Raw genomic sequence first — 17,241 nt, 5'->3', positions numbered from 1 at the left:
GTCTGTGGCAATTATGGAAAATAAATATAAATGCATTTCCTTGGTGAATTTAACGAAGAATGATCTAAGATTTGAATTTATTATTTCTCTCCCTCCAATATCTTCCACTGTTTCTCTCTGTTGCATGAATCTGTGTCTTTACCAGCTTGAATAACAGAATCAATTTCTCTCTCTCTCTCTCTCTCTCTCTCTCTCTCTCGCTCGCTCGCTCGCTTGCTCCCTCTCGCTCTCTTTCTCTCCGTCTCTCTCCCTCTCTCCCTCTCTCTCCCTCTCCCCTCTCTCTCTTTCTCTGTCTCTACCCCCATTGAGCCACACAAAAAGCACCATATGGGGAAAAATTAGTGATACCTAAAGAAATGTTTCATAGTGTTTTTCAAGTGAATAAATAACTGACTTCAACTGATCTGGATAAAAAACATTACAAATACCATTTTTATGCACTATTTATATATTTTATTCAATATTTGTGGTGGGTATTCATTTTTAAAAAACAGCTTTGATCCTATTTACCATTTTCCAAATGTGATCATTGTAACACTTACATAGATACACATTCATTACACTCTGGGTCAGAAGCATTGAAAAACATATTTTAAAATAACAGCTATGCCTTACATCAGATTATAATGATTGGTTACTTAAAACTCAAGGCAAGTAAGGTTGGTTGTTCCATTAGTCCCTTAAAGAGAGGTTATACAAAGGAAATGCATACAGTTGGCATTGTTCTACGTCTGAAGTGACCTCAGAGTATATTATTAACTCTGGTTTTGAGATTAAGCAAAAAGGCCAGTCATAGTAAAAGAAATTTCTCCTGAGAAATTTTTATTAAAAATTCATTACCATTGGTGTAGACTTGAGGTAAAGGTAGCTTGGCCTTCACAGAGTGATTTTGACCTGAAGGAGAATTTTCTCATAGATGCCCCAAATATTTCCGTGTGGTTTTCCTGCCTGGATTTGGGAAATGGGTTATTTGGGTCTCAGAAGTATGGGAATGTAAGTTCCCTCAGACTAAGGAGTCTTTAGGAGAACCAAGAACCAGGTTGACCTGTGGCAGCTTGGACAAGTGCTGGCTCCTGAGGCAGGCAGTGCTCCAGAGGAGTTAAAGTCATAGGAGATGCATATACATCGACATCATGTGACAGCAATATTTGCCAAGTGAACCCGTTGCTCTCTTCTCAGTAGAATGCATCTGCCATTGAGGGATGTGATGAAATTTCCTGGGATAGCTTCCTGGCCTCTTTGCACACAGTAGTAATATGCAGCAATGCTTTGGATCCTTAGGTCTTCTCTGGGCTAAGCTGCTTACTCAAAACTATTTTGAAGAAGTCACACCTAATGCTGGATATCCTTGGATCATCCCATGGTGTTTGGGGCACACAGACCTACTACATAAATAGCTCTTTATTTTTCCTTCCTCACTTTTCTCTCCTTCATTCTTGTCTCTTACACTCTATCTCCACATGTGTACCTAGCCCCAGACATGAGTATGTGACTGTTTACAGAGGACATAGAAAGTCTTAAAGTGACTTAGGGACTTTGGAAAAACAGAAGACAGTGAAGTATTTTGAGTGATCCTTAGTGATTAGAGTAGGGTGTGATGGAGCTGTGGGCTGGGGAGAAGAGAGAGATTGTCACAGATCTCGAGATTCCTTATTATGATTGCATGGCTATGTGCAGGAGATGGTTCAGATGGGGGCCCAAACCCAGGGCGTGGCAGGCATGAAGGCAGGTGGTATGGAATGCTTCTCCTTTTGCTATGTCCTCATCCACACATAAGATTCCTGGGCTTCCTGACTTCTCAACAATTGTTGTGAATGTACGCTGCTGCCCTCTGGTGGTAGGCGGGTTGGAAGACATGCTGCGGCATCAACCTGGACCCTGATGACTGGGTGCCTGAAGACTCAGACCTTAGTTAATGGAAAAAAGAATCAAAGGTATTGGCAAATATTCTTATCTCCTGGCTCCAGCTTGAAAATGTGAATAGAGCTGCCTGTGCTTTGCCCTGAATCCACCCCAGAGCTATATTCTGGTAGATTGAAGCTGTCTACTCTCCCAGGGGCCCAGCTGAGGTTGTTGGAATTCACCCTTTTGTCATTTGTTAATCTTCCCTTATAACCTAATCTCTCAGCTACAACCAACTCTCTCATCTACCAGCACAGGGTTCTCCTGGGAAGACTGGGGGACAAGCATCTTTAAACTTACAGCATTCTTGTGGTCTGAATTCCAAATGTTTGCGCACTCATGACAAGCTTGGCAGCTGTACAGCAGGTACTTTATTGTTAATGACGTAGTCATAAGCCAGGTATCTCGGCCCTGAGAACAAAAAATTATTAATCTGAGTCAAGCTCTCAGATAGGAAAATGGAAACACCATTACCATATAGATGGACTTTGCTATGATTTTTACTACTCTGTCCACTGCATGTATGTATGAACGATAAAGGCGGCATCTTACCACTACAAGACAGGATATTAAAAACAAAGAGAATTTATTGAACTTTCTAGAAGCTATTTGACTTTTCCTATGAACTGTGGTCCTCCACTGCCAGGTTGCTGACCTGGCTCCCCAACAAACACCCCTAACATCTATTTATATTATATTCTGATGACATAACCCAACCTGGTGCCGCCTGAGACTCCATTGTAAAGAAAAAATATACAGCTCACATCCACAGGTTGATGGAGGACATCAGAGGCAAAGATCATTCTCACACAAACAACTGGCAAGATTGTTGGTAATTGATCTTCACCAGGCATCTGGGGTCCATGCAACTTTCTGAGTTACTCAGATTAAAGTACATTTCACTTAAACTGGACATCCTGGTTCAAGATTATGCCAGGTTTGTATTCAAATTAATCTAAAACAGGGAGCCCTTACCTAGGAAGGGTTCGAAATATGAAATAAACACCTCAGCAACTTTAGGGAAACTGACTTCAGCAAGCTTCAGCCTGCCAGGGGATGGAAAACTTTACTTGCTAGGTTTGCAGGTACCTTTTTGTTGAGGCCGGCCAACAGCTCACATGTATGGGTTCAGCAATGCCTCTACAAGAATTATGCCAATTGTCACAACACAATTTGTGACTCTTAGGCTATATTGGGAGCTAGAGGTCATCCTCCTCATCTTTATTGTCTCTATGGCCTGATGAATCAGACCAAAAGCCATAATATGTACTGGAATGCTTTTAGAATGAAAATTAGTAGCTGCCATCTGCACACTCTTGGGGGCAGGGATGCACACCTGGTACAGTCAGGCTGAAGGGTGTTGATTGACCTGCTTGAAAAACAAAATCCAGACAGTGAAAGGCAACAGTACACAGTTTCTTTGTGGAAGCACAGGTACTTTATTCAGTTGCAAATTAGCAACAATCAAGATCAGGCTCTGGCCTCCAGGTGTGTGGGAGCTGGCTTTTAGAATTAGTAAAAAGGCCAGAGATTCTCTGGAAGTGGAGGCTGTGCTCTGAATCAACTTTGCTAGATAATCAAGATTTTTAGCTATCTTCAATAGGAATCTCTAATATTGGACTTATTACAAGACCAGTCCAAGACTGTGTTAGAATAACTGGTCACCTTTAAGAAAAGAGAAAAATCATTATGACTATTATATGACTAATATTTCTAGTCAGAATATACAGTCTCTGATGTTCATTTTGCCATAAAGTTTTAAAAGCTTGAGCAAGAGAGCTTCACTAGTCCAAACTGGAAAAATGGAAAGCAAGGATGGGTCGAAAACATGTACCCAATTTAGCTTCCTTGTCACTTCAGTCAGGGCACTGAGCCAACTCACCTGCCAGCTTGTCAAACGAATTAGCCATCATGCTTCTGCAGTGTTCCATGGAGAGAACCTATGTTTTTCCTTTCCCTAATAAGGTAGCTGTTTAGGATCAAACCATATGCCAATAAGTAGATCCTTTTAAGATACTATAAAGCATTAAGTTCTTTGACATCCAAATTTCAAAATTCTAAAATAAAAGTATGATTTAAATAATGTGCACAGAAATACACTAAATAATATGCACAGGGATATAATTTCCCCCTTCTTTGTCTTTTAAGAAGTTAAAGTTTTTTTTGTTTGTTTGTTTTTTTTTTGTTTTTTTGTTTTTTTTTGTTTTGTTTTGTTTTGTTTTTATCGTAAACTTTTTTTTTAATTAGGTATTTTCCTCGTTTACATTTACAATGTTATCCCAAAAGTCACCCATACCCACCCCACCCCCCATTCCCCTACCCACCCACTCCCCCTTTTTGGCCCTGGTGTTCCTCTGTACTGGGGCATATAAAGTTTGCAAGTCCAAAGGGCCTCTATTTCCAGTGATGGCCAACTAGACCATCTTTTGATACATATGCAGCTAGAGTCAAGAGCTCCGGGGTACTCGTTAGTTCATATTGTTGTTCCACATATAGGTTTGCAGTTCCCTTTAGTTCCTTGGGTACTTTCTCTAGCTCCTCCATTGGGGGCCGTGTGACCCATCCAATAGCTGACTGTGATCATCCACTTCTGTGTTTGCTAGGCCCTGGCATAGTCTCACAAGAGACAGCTATATCTGGGTCCTTACAGCAAAATCTTGCTAGTGTATGCAATGGTGTCAGCGTTTGGAAGCTGATTATGGGATGGATCCCTGGATATGGCAATCACTAGATGGTCCATCCTTTCGTCACAGCTCCAAATTTTGTCTCTGTAACTCCTTCCATGGGTGTTTTGTTCCCATTTCTAGGAATGGGCAAAGTGTCCACACTTTGGTCTTCATTCTTAAAGTTAAAGTTTTAAAGTTCCACAATATCTTGTCCTTTAGAATTAATAACTTGTTGACAAAACATCTCAAATACTTGACTGTTATAGTCAGTATTCACGTAACATGGGCAGTGATTAATAGCACTTTGAATTGTTTCTCTTAAAGAGTGAGTGGTTGATGTCCAGGACTCCACAGAAAGTTGTCTGCACAGACCAGAGTGTGGACCTCAGAAGCTAACAGCTTCTGGGACAGGCGAGAGCCACAGAGCTTCTGAGGCAGCGCCGTTTTCGGGCTCCAGACATCTGGCCATCTTCCCGGCCAGATGACAGGGGTCTGCCCAGCCTGGGAGGCTAGGATTTTGACTCAGGAGCGGCGGGAGCCACCTTGGTTCCCGGACTCAGCAGAAAGCAGCCTGCACAGGTGAGAGTGTGGACTACAGAAGCTAACAGCTTCTGGGACAGGCAAGAGTGACAGAGCTTTTGAGGCAGCGCCATATTCGGGCTTCAGACATCCGGCCACCTTCCCGGCCAGAGGTCAGGTGTCTGCCCGGACGGAGAGGCCCTAGCCTCAGGATCCGCGGGAGCCATTTTGGTTCCGGGACTTCACAGAAAGTAGTCTGCACAGATGAGAGTGTGGACTACTGAAATTAACAGCTTCTGGGACAGGTGAAAGCAACACAGCTTCTGGAAAAGGTTCTATTTTGGCCCTTCATCTTCGGCCAGGAGAAGGTCCAAACACCAGATAAGTGTGCACCTTCCCTGTAAGAGGTGAGCTTGCCTGCAGACAGCGCTCTGACCACTGAAACTCAGAGGAGAGATCTAGTCTCCCAGGTCTGCTGATAGAGGGTAACAGAATCACCAGAGGAACAATCTCTAAACAGAGACAACTATAACAACTAACTCCAGGTATTACCAGATGGCGAAAGGTAAAAGTAAGAATCTTACTAACAGAAACCAAGACCACTCACCATCATCAGAACCCAGCACTCCCACTTTGCCAAGTCCAGGGCAACCCAACACACCCGAAAAGCTAGACCCGGATTTAAAAGCATATCTCATGATGATGGTAGAGGACATCGAGAAAGACTTTAATAACTCACTTAAAGAAATACAGGAGGGGCCACCTTCCTGGTGAGAGCACAGGGGTCCGCCCGGCCCGAGAAGTTTCTTCCATAGGCCCTGGCGGCCGGAGCCTCCTTGGCTCCGGGACTCCGCGGAGGGCAGGCTGCACGGGTGAGGGTGTGGAATACAGAGGCCAGCCGTTTCTGGGACAGGCGAGAGCCAGAGAGCTTCTGAGGTGGTACCATCTACAGCTCCAGACAACCGGCCACCTTCCTAGTGAGAGCACAGGGGTCCGCCCGGCCTGAGAGTTTTCTGCCACAGGCCCCCGCGGCGGGAGCCTCCTTGGCTCCGGGACTCCGCGGAGGGCAGGCTGCACTGGTAAGGGTGTGGAATACAGAGGCCAGCCATTTCTGGAACAGGCAAGAGCCAGAGAGCTTCTGAGGTGGCACAAACTTCGGCTCCAGACAATCGGCCACCTTCCTGGCCAAAGCAACAGAGCTCCTGGGAAAAATCCTGTTTTGGGCCTTCATCTTCAGCCAGGAGAAGGTCCAAACACCAGATAACTGTGCACCTTCCCTGAAAGAGGAGAGCTTGCCTGCAGAGACTGCTCTGACCACTGAAACTCAGAGGAGAGAGCTAGTCACCCACGTCTGCTGATAGAGGGTAACAAAATCAACAGAGTAATAATCTCTAAAAAAAGACAACTATAACAACTAAATCCAGAGATTGCCAGATGGCGAAAGGAAAAAGTAAGAATCCTACTAACAGAAACTAGGACCACTCACCATCATCAGAACCCAGAACGCCCACTTTGCCCAGTCCAGAGGATCCTAACACAACTGAAAAGGTAGACCTGGATTTAAAAACATATCTCATGATGATGGTAGAGGACATAAAGAAGGAATTTAATAATTCACTTAAAGAAATACAGGAGAACACTCCTAAAGAGTTACAAGTCCTTAAAGAAAAACAGGAAAACACAACCAAACAGGTAGAAGTCTTTATAGAAAATCAGGAAAACACTTCCAAACTGATGATGGAAATGAACAAAACCATACTAGACCTAAAAAGGGAAGTAGACACAATGAAGAAAACCCAAAGTGAGGCAACACTGGAGATAGAAACCCTAGGAAAGAAATCTGGAACCATAGATGCCAGCATCAGCAACAGAATACAAGAGATGGAAGAGAGAATCTCAGGTGCAGAAGATTCCATAGAGAACATCGGCACAACAATCAAAGAAAATGGAAAATGCAAAAAGATCCTAACTCAAAACATCCAGGAAATCCAGGACACAATGAGAAGACCAAACCTATGCATAATAGGAGTGGATGAGAATGAAGAATTTCAACTCAAAGAACCAGCAAACATCTTCAACAAAATTATTGAAGAAAACTTCCCAAATCTAAAGAAAGAGATGCCCATGAACATACAAGAAGCCTACAGAACTCCAAATAGACTGGACCAGAAAAGAAATTCCTCCTGACACATAATAATCAGAACATCAAATGCACTAAATAAAGATAGAATACTAAAAGCAGTAAGGGAAAAAGGTCAAGTAACATATAAAGGCAAGCCTATCAGAATTACACCAGATTTTTCATCAGAGGCTATGAAAGCCAGAAGAGCTTGGAAAGATGTTATACAGACACTAAGAGAACACAAATTCCAGCCCAGGCTACTATACCCAGCCAAACTCTTAATTATCATAGATGGAGAAACCAAAGTATTCCACGACAAAAATAAATTCACCCACTATCTCTCCACGAATCCAGCCCTTCAAAGGATAATATCAGAAAAAAAGAAAAAAACCAATACAAGGACGGGAACCACGCCCTAAAAAAACCAAGAAGATAATCCATCAACAAAACTAAAAGAAGACAGCCACAAGAACAGAATGCCAACTTTAACAACAAAAATAACAGGAAGCAACAATTACTTTTCCTTAATATCAATAGTCTCAACACCCCTATAAAAAGACATAGACTAACAAACTGGCTACAAAAACATGACCCAACATTTTGCTGCTTACAGGAAACTCATCTCAGAGAAAAAGATAGACACTACCTCAGAATTAAAGGCTGGAAAACAATTTCCAAGCAAATGGTATGAAGAAACAAGCTGGAGTAGGCATCCTAATATCTGATAAGATTGACTTCCAACCCAAAGTCATCAAAAAAGACAATGAGGGGCACTTCATACACATCAAATGTAAAATCCTCCAAGAAGAACTCTCAATTATGAATATCTATGCTCCAAATACAAGGGCAGCTACATTCATTAAAGAAACTTTAGTAAAGCTCAAAGCACACATTGCACCTCACACAATAATAGTGGGAGACTTCAACACACCACTTTCACCAATGGGCAGATCATGGAAACAAAAACTAAACAGGGACACAGTGAAACTAACAGAAGTGATGAAACAAATGGACTTAACAGATATCTACAGAACATTTTATCCTAAAACAAAAGGATATACCTTCTTCTCAGCACCTCATGGTACCTTCTCTAAAATTGACCACATAATTGGTCACAAAACAAACCTCAACATATACAAAAATATTGAAATTGTCCCATGCGTCCTATCAGACCACCATGGTCTAAGGCTGATCTTCAATAACAAAATAAATAATAGAAAGCCAACATTCACATGGAAACTGAACAACACTCTTCTCAATGATACCTTGGTCAAGGAAGGAATAAAGAAAGAAATTAAGGACTTTTTGGAGTTTAATGTAAATGAAGCCACAACATACCCAAACTTATGGGACACAATGAAAGCATTCCTAAGAGGAAATCTCATAGCTCCGAGTGTCTCCAAAAAGAAACTGGAGAGAGCACACATTAACAGCTTGACAACACATCTAAAAGCTCTAGAACAAAATGAAGCAAATTCACCCAAGAGGAGTACATGACAGGAAATAATCAAACTCAGGGGCGAAATCAACAAAGTGGAAACAAGAAGAACTATTCAAAGAATCAACCAAATGTGGAGCTGGTTCTTTGAGAAAATCAACAAGATAGACAAACCCTTAGCCAGACTCACTAGAGGGCACAGAGAAAGCATTCAAATTAACAAAATCAGAAATGAAAAGTGAGACACAACAACAGATCCTGAAGAAATCCAAAACTCCATCAGATTCTTCTACAAAAGGCTATACTCAACAAAACTGGAGAACCTGGATGAAATGGAGAAGTTTCTAGATAGACACTAGGCACCAAAGTTGAATCAAGATCCGGTTAAATGATCTAAACAGCCCTATATCCCCCAAAGAAATAGAAGCAGTCATTAATAGTCTCTGAACCAAAAAAAAAAAAAAAAACCCAGGACCAGATGGGTTTAATGCAGAGTTCTATCAGACCTTCAAAGAAGATCTAATTCCAGTTCTTCACAAACTATTCCACAAAATATAAACAGAAGGTACTCTACCCAACCCATTCTATGAAGCCACAATTATTCTGATACCTAAATAGCAAAGAGACACAACAAAGATAGAGAACCTCAGACCAATTTCCCTTATGAATATTAATGCAAAATACTCAATTAAGTTTTTGGTAACTGAATCCAAGAACACATCAAAACAATCATCCATCCTGACCAAGTAGGTTTCATCCCAGGGATGCAGGATTGGTTCAATATACGGAAATCCATCAAGGTAATCCATTATATAAACAAACTCAAAGACAAAAACCACATGATCATCTCCTTAGATGCTGAGAAAGCATTTGACAAAATCCAACACCCATTCATGATAAAATTGTTGGAAAGATCAGGAATTCAATGCCAATACCTAAACATGATAAAAGCAATCTACAGCAAACCAGTAATCAACATCAAAGTTAATGGTGAGAAGCTGGAAGCAATTCCACTGAAATCAGGGACTAGACAAGGCTGACCACTCTCTCCCTACCTATTCAACATTGTACTTGAAGTCCTAGCCAGAGCAATTAGACAACAAAGAGAGATCACGGGGATAAAAATTGGAAAAGAAGAAGTCAAAATATCACTTTTTGCAGATGATATGATAGTATATATAAGTGACCCTAAAAATTTTACCAGAGAACTCCTAAGCCTGATAAACAGCTTCAGTAAAGTAGCTGGATATAAAATTAACTCAAACAAGACAATGGCATTTCTGTACACAAAGGATAGACAGGCTGATAAAGAAATTAGGGAAACAACACCCTTCTCAATAGTCACAAATAATGTAAAATACCTTGGTGTGACGCGAACTAAGGAAGTGAAAGATCTATATGATAAGAACTTCATGTCTCTGAAGAAAGAAATTAAAGAAGATCTCAGAAGATAGAAAGATCTCCCATGTTCATGGATTGGCAGGATCAATATAGTAAAAATGGCTTTCTTGCCAAAAGCAATCTACAGATTCAATGCAATCCCCATCAAAATTCCAACTTAATTCTTCAACGAATTAGAAAGGGCAATCGGCAGATTCATCTGGAATAACAAAAAACCTAGGATAGCAAAAACTCTTCTCAAGGATAAAAGAACCTGTGTTGGAATCACCATGCCCGACCTAAAGCTGTACTACAGAGCAACTGTGATAAAAACTGCAGGGTACTGGTATAGTGACAGACAAGTAGAGCAATGGAACAGAATTGAAGACCCAGAGATGAACCTACACACCTATGGTCACATGATCTTTGACAAGAGAGCTAAAACCATCCAGTGGATAAAAGACAGCATTTTCAACAAATGGTGCTGGCACAACTGGCTGTTATCATGTAGAAGAATGCGAACTGATCAATTCCTATCTCCTTGCACTAAGGACAAATCTAAGTGGATTAAGGAACTCCACATAAATCCAGAGACACTGAAACTTATAGAGGAGAATGTAGGGAAAAGCCTCAAAAATATGGGTACAGCAGAAAAATTCCTGAATAGAACAACAATGGCTTGTGCTGTAAGAGTGAGAATCGATAAATGGTACCTCATAAAATTGCAGAGCTTCTGCAAGGCAAAAGACACCGTCAATAAGACAAAAAGTCCACCAACAGATTGGGAAAGGATCTTTACCTATCCCAAATCAGATAGGGGATTAATATCTAATATATTTATGAATTCAAGAAGTTAGACTCCATAAAATCAAATAACCCCATTAAAAATGGGGCTCAGAACTGAAAAAAGAATTCTCACCTGAGAAATACAAATGGCAGAGAAGCACCTGAAAAAAAAATGTTCATCATCCTTAATCAACAGGGAAATGCAAATCAAAACAACCCTGAGATTCCACATCACACCAATCAGAATGGCTAAGATGAAAAATTCAGGTTACATCAGATGCTGGCGAGGATGTGGAGAAAGAGGAACAATCCTCCATTGTTGGTGGGATTGCAAGCTTGTATAACCACTCTGGAAATGTGATTCCTCAGACAATTGGACATAGTACTACCGTAGGATCCCGCAATACCTCTCCTGGGCATATATCCAGAAGATGTCCCAACTGGTAAGAAGGACACATGCTCCACTATGTTCATAGCAGCCTTATTTATAATAGCCAGAAGCTGGAAAGAACCCAGATGACCCTCAACAGAGGAATGAATACAGAAAATGTTGTACATTTACACAATGGAGTACTACTCAGCTATTAAAATGAATGAATTTATGAAATTCCTAGGCAAATGGTTGGACCTGGAGGGCATCATCCTGAGTGAGGTAACCAATCACAAAGGAACTCACAGAACATGTACTCACTGATAAGTGGATATTAGCCCAGAAACTCAGGATACCCAAGATATAAGATACAATTTGCTAAACGCATGAATCGCAAGAAGAACAAAGACCAAAGCGTGGACACTTTGCCCCGTCTTAGAATTGGGAACAAAACACCCATGGAAGGAGTTACAGAGACAAAATTAGGGGCTGTGATGAAAGGATGGACCACCTTGTGATTGCCATATCCAGGGATCCATCCCATAATCAGCTTCCAAATGCTGACACCATTGCATACACTAGCAAGATTTTGCCTAAAGGACCCAGATATAGCTGTCTCTTGTGAGACAATGCCATGGCCTAGCAAACACAGAAGTTGATGCTCACAGTCAGCTATTGGATGGATCACAGGGCCTCCAATGGAGGAGCTAGAGAAAGTACCCAAGGAGCTAAAGGGAACTGCAACCCTATATGTGGAACAACAATATGAACTAACCAGTACCCCGGAGCTCTTGTCCCTAGCTGCCTATGTATCAAAAGATGGCCTAGTTGGCCATTACTGGAAAGAGAGGCCCATTGGACTTGCAAACTTTATATGCCCAGTACAGCGGAACGCCAGGGCCAAAAAGGGGGAGTTGGTGGGTAGAGCAGTGGGGGGGGGGGTGGGTATGGGGGAATTTTGGGATAGCATTGGGAAATGAAAATGAGGAAAATACCTAATTAAAAAAAAGAATGAAGTAGAAATAAAAAAATGAGTGGTTGTAACTAGAAGGCTTGAAAAGTTATTAATAGTTACATGTGCATAATTTATTTATTAACTTAGGAGTAAGAGCATTTATTTGCAGCAATTTATTAAGTCTAATTCCTCAAGAATTCACACCCTTATGTGGAAACAAGTAGTAACTGAGGACACTGAGGAAAGAATTTTATAGGCACAATTTTCAAGAATACTAAAATATTATATTAAACCATAATTGTTTTGAATATATAAAGAATATGTAGGACCTATAGACTGCCTGAGATATAAATCCAACATGGCATTGCTTTAAGTTATCTAGGCAATCGAGAAAAATTTATTAAATGTCTAAAACCAGCCTTCTTAAAAGGACAGCATTTTTTCTATGAGTTGTATATGCATAAGCAATTGCAAATTTGAGATTAATAGCATCTGAAGGACGAAAAATCTTAAGCAATTGTGAGCTCTGACATAATATTTACTATTAATATACAAATGAAGGTTTGATTGTTCAGCATTTTAAAACACCATCTACAGCACACAACGTAATTATCTGTGCTGAAACAGTGGGAAGAATAAGCATGTGATCTAATTTACATCTACTTACTTCCCATACAGGGGTTGTTTTTAAACACAATAATTGGGATGTATGCATGCATGGATTTATAGAAGCTACAGAAGCATGCATAAAAACAATTCTTAACTTATCTTTGGGATATTGATTGTCAATCTTATTTAAAATGATGGTATGCAATAGATTAATATTTTGTAATAACTAAATTAATTGCTGTTTTGAACACAGAACAGACACTTAGTCAGGTTTTTAAGACACAAATTTTGTTATAGGTTTTCTAAAATACACAAGTATATCTTACAATCCTTTATTAGTACCAAAGTAGTTTTAATAGGATGTAGAAACTGTGTTTTGAGGTGAACGACACCTCGGCCTTGCACACCCTTGGCCTTCCTCTCAGGCAGAAGAGGCTGAAGGCAGCCCAATCTGTTGTAGGCCAGAAAGCCCACCCTGAGTCTTAGTGCAAAAATTATGGCTACCCAGGTCGGGACAGGTGGAGGCTTATGGGGCAATGGCAAGGGCAGCCCTCTCTTGAGTTCCTTACAAAGCCTCCCACTTTCTGGAGACCTCCCGAACCACTACAGCTCAGGGAAAGCTGTGTGCCCCAAGGTCCCGCCCCACAGCAGCCAGCAGCTAGCTGGCTCCACGTGGGCCAACAATTGGCTGGGAGGATGAGAAAATGACTTTACAATAATGTTTTCTCTTGCCAAAGAATTGTTGTTGGCACAGCTAATATTTGATTAACATTGATTATTATTAATAACAATTGAGACTGCAAGCTTATACAACCACTCTGGAAATCAGTCTGGCTGTTTCTCAGAAAATTGGACATGGTACTACTGAAGGATCCCGCAATACCTCTACTGGGCATATATCCAGAAGATGTACCAACTAGTAAGAAAGAAACATGTTCCACTATGTTCATAGCAGCCTTATTTATAATAGCCAGAAGCTGGAAAGAACCCAGATGCCCCACAACAGAGGAATGGATACAAATAATGTGGTACATTTACACAATGGAGTGCTACTCAGCTGTTAAAAAGAATGAATTTATGAAATTCCTTGGCAAATGGTTGGACCTGGAGGGCATTATCCCGAGTGAGGCAACCCAATCACAAAAGAACTCAAGTGATATGTACTTCTGATAAGTGGATATTCGCCCAGAAACTTAGAATACCCAAGATATAAGTTACAATTTGCAAAACTCATGAAACTCAAGGAGAAGGAAGACCAAAGTGTGGACACTTTGCCCCTTCTTAGAGTTGGGAACAAAATACCCATGGAAGGAGTTACATAGACAAAGTTTGGATCTGAGAGAAAAGGATGGACCATCTAGAGACTCCCATATCCAGGGATCCATCCCATAATCAGCCTCCAAAGGCTGACACCATTGCATACACTAGCAAGATTTTGCTGAAAGGACCCTGATATAGCTATCGCTTTTGAGACTATGCCGGAGTCTTGCAAACACATAAGTGGATGCTCACAGTCAGCTATTGGATGGATCACAGCGCCCCCAATGGAGGAGCTAGAGAAAATACCCAAGGATCTAAAGGGATCTGCAACCCTATAGGTGGAACAACATTATATATATAGGTGAACTAACCAGTACCCCGAAGCGCTTGACTCTAGATGCATATATATAAAAAGATGGCCTAGTCGGCCATCACTGGAAGGAGAGGCCCATTGGACTTGCAAATTTTATATGCCTCAGTACAGGGGAATGCCAGGGCCAAAAAGTGGGAGTGGGTGGGTAGGGGAGTGGGGGGGGAGGGTATGGGGAACTTTTGGGATAGCATTGGAAATATAAATGAGGACAATACCTAATAAAAATAATTAATAACAATTATAAAAGCTTTCTTTATTTTCTGCAAAGCCTTCTGTAGTAAACTAAAACCCTAAGTAATAAAAAGATATCGCCTCTGAATCTTTTCAGGAGCAACAGCTACTCCCCAAAACTTAAAAGCTCCTTGTGTGAGAGCAAGGATTTAAAGTAAACTTCCCTTGAGAGGCATTAGCTAATAAAATATTTCTACTTAGAAAACAATGTACACTGGAAGATTCAAACTCTTGGCTTGTTGTATAGAAGCAGAAATGATAAAAATTTCGTACATAATGTAGATCAATATTTATCCATATCTAGAGGCAAAATATTCCAGTTATTTTAAACTTACTTGAAGCAAAACCTTTACAATCATTAAGATGCAAAGGAGAGAGAGAAAAAAGAAACACACTTTTATATCTATAATAACTATATAAAATGTAGGCAAGCCAGATTATAATGCCTTTATAAATTTTACAGTCTGATTGATCCTTTATAAACTATGGATTTGAACTTTATTAAAACAGCATCTGGCTAGATCTGCAAAGATGCTCTTTTAGCTAAAGGGAATTTCCCCTGGAGGCAAATCTCCAGAGCTTCCCTAGGCACTGTTTGCAAGACAAAGGAAAGTCACACAAACCAAGCAAAAGCTGCTCTGAGCTTAGTTCCTCTTGCCATGAGGATGATATTAGAATTACTAAGTTTCTTTTGCAACATTAGATTATATCTATAACTTTGGGAAAGCAAAACCCAATTTCAAAACAATTTATCACTTTAAGAATCAACATTAAAACTTCACTACTACATTGCAAAATTTGGCTGCCAATTTATATCTATGAATGCATGACAATGTAAGCTTTAACGCTTCATAAAAGAGACATTGCTTTAAATTTTATCTTAATCTTACTTTCTAGGATAACAATCACATTAAATATTATCTCAGTTAAAAGTATCTTAGGAGGCCCAGTTTTTTGGCTTGCTCCACCACATGTTTGAAAAGATTCCTGAGTTGCCAAATTAAGGCTAAACTTCTGTTACCAATATAACAATTATTTAATCTTAACCAATAATTTATGAGCTGATTGTGAAGACACACTGAGCATATTACTAGTTAAAAAGAAGAAGAAGAAGAAGAAGAAGAAGAAGAAGAAGAAGAAGAAGAAGAAGAAGCTATACCAGCACTTTTCTAAATTTTCACATAGCTCTAAACACATGCACAAAACACACAAAGCAGAAACCAACAGCTCCAGACATGTGGAACCCCTACTTGTCCTCAATGAGCAGGCAAAAGAATTAGAAGGGTAAGCTTCCTTTTCATAAACAAAACTTGGTCCATCTTGACCAATCTCTGGAGACCACCAGGTGACTCTTGCTCTCCCACTTCCCAGGGTGTCCCCTGGTGAGGTGACAGTCTTCCTAGCACATCTGCTGACCACAGCCTGAAGGGACAGCTGCAAATATCAAGCGCACATTTCATAAAATCCCATTGTCTATAAACACCAGAGAAAACAAACTCAGGCAGATCTAAACTCAGACTGCACCATGTTTCAGAGGCACGAAACAAAACACAGACAACAAACCAATACAACAAGCACATGTTCAATTCCGGAAACATAAGACAGACACTTAGAATGAAGACACCAGCTGGCACACACACAAGAGGGGGATTCCCCAATTTTCTCTCTGTCCCTGGGAGAGTTTCAAAATCCACTTTCTTTCTGCCTAATGCAGTTTCCAACTGCGGCCATCTGCCTGATTATTAAATCCCTTTTATTAAAACCTAATATTTCTCTCTCCTAAAAAAACAGCTTCTAGAAGCTGCAGCCAAAGGCCTGCCTGTTGAGTTCCTAGTTCCTGGTAGCTCACTGCTAAACCTAAGTGAATCCAGCGTGCTGGTATAGCACTGATCCATCTTATCCCATACCAACCTTCTGTGGTACAAATTTTAATTCTTTTCTTCTTGCATGGAGCTACAAATCAGCAGTGTTTCTTCCAAATGTCCTCTGCCTTTCTCAGGTCCTGCATTGGTTCGCCAAATTGTTGAGGCTGGCCAGTGGCTCACATGTCCGGGTTTGAGCCTGGAAGGCATCTTGGAATCTGGAAGAAAAGAGGGAATCTAGGCTATGAGAGAAAGGATGGAACCAAGACAATAGTCTGATCAAGGTTCAATTTTAATATAGGGGAACACGTGCTTATAAAGAGGGGGGCCCACTCCCACTGAATCATCCTTGGAGTCCAGCTGCATGTGTCCACATGTAGGCAATGGAACAGCTAGGCAGCAGGTAGCAGCAGCAGCAGTGGTTGAATAATAGGGTGGCAGGCTCCACTCCAGGTGATCTCCTAGTGACAAGTCAAGCCTGCTCAGCCTGTTTTCAGGCTGTGGGGGGGAGGTTACACCTTTTCCAGGTGGGTTGAAGCATTCATCTGGACTAAACCTGCTCAGATAGTAGCTTAAAAGTTCCTCCAGGAACTGGTCTCCTGATTATCTTCTAGCAATGGCGTCTGACAGTGACCCAGCATTCATAGCCATAACTTAACAATTAACAAAAGATTTGCACACATATTGAAAACATTATTATGCATATAATCCTCAGAATTTGGGCAGGTTAAAATAAAAGAGGACATTAAGAGAAACTTTAGCAAAGCT

The 17,241-nt window shown here is 40.8% G+C and overlaps 1 long non-coding RNA gene across 1 annotated transcript; it reads right to left on the bottom strand.

Annotated features, from left to right (window-relative positions):
- Positions 1-546: 546 nt before the first annotated feature.
- Gm2309 (predicted gene 2309) lies at positions 547-16,657 on the bottom strand. Its single transcript, NR_165502.1, has 3 exons — positions 16,523-16,657; positions 2,203-2,313; positions 547-1,907 (listed from the first exon to the last, which is right to left on the bottom strand). It is a non-coding gene; the product is annotated as a predicted gene 2309 (long non-coding RNA).
- Between the last annotated feature and the right edge of the window lie 584 nt (positions 16,658-17,241).

This window comes from Mus musculus, chromosome X, assembly GCF_000001635.26.
Source record: "Mus musculus strain C57BL/6J chromosome X, GRCm38.p6 C57BL/6J".
NCBI classification, from domain to species: domain Eukaryota; kingdom Metazoa; phylum Chordata; class Mammalia; order Rodentia; family Muridae; genus Mus; species Mus musculus.
This window is presented reverse-complemented; position numbering and strand designations above follow the sequence as displayed.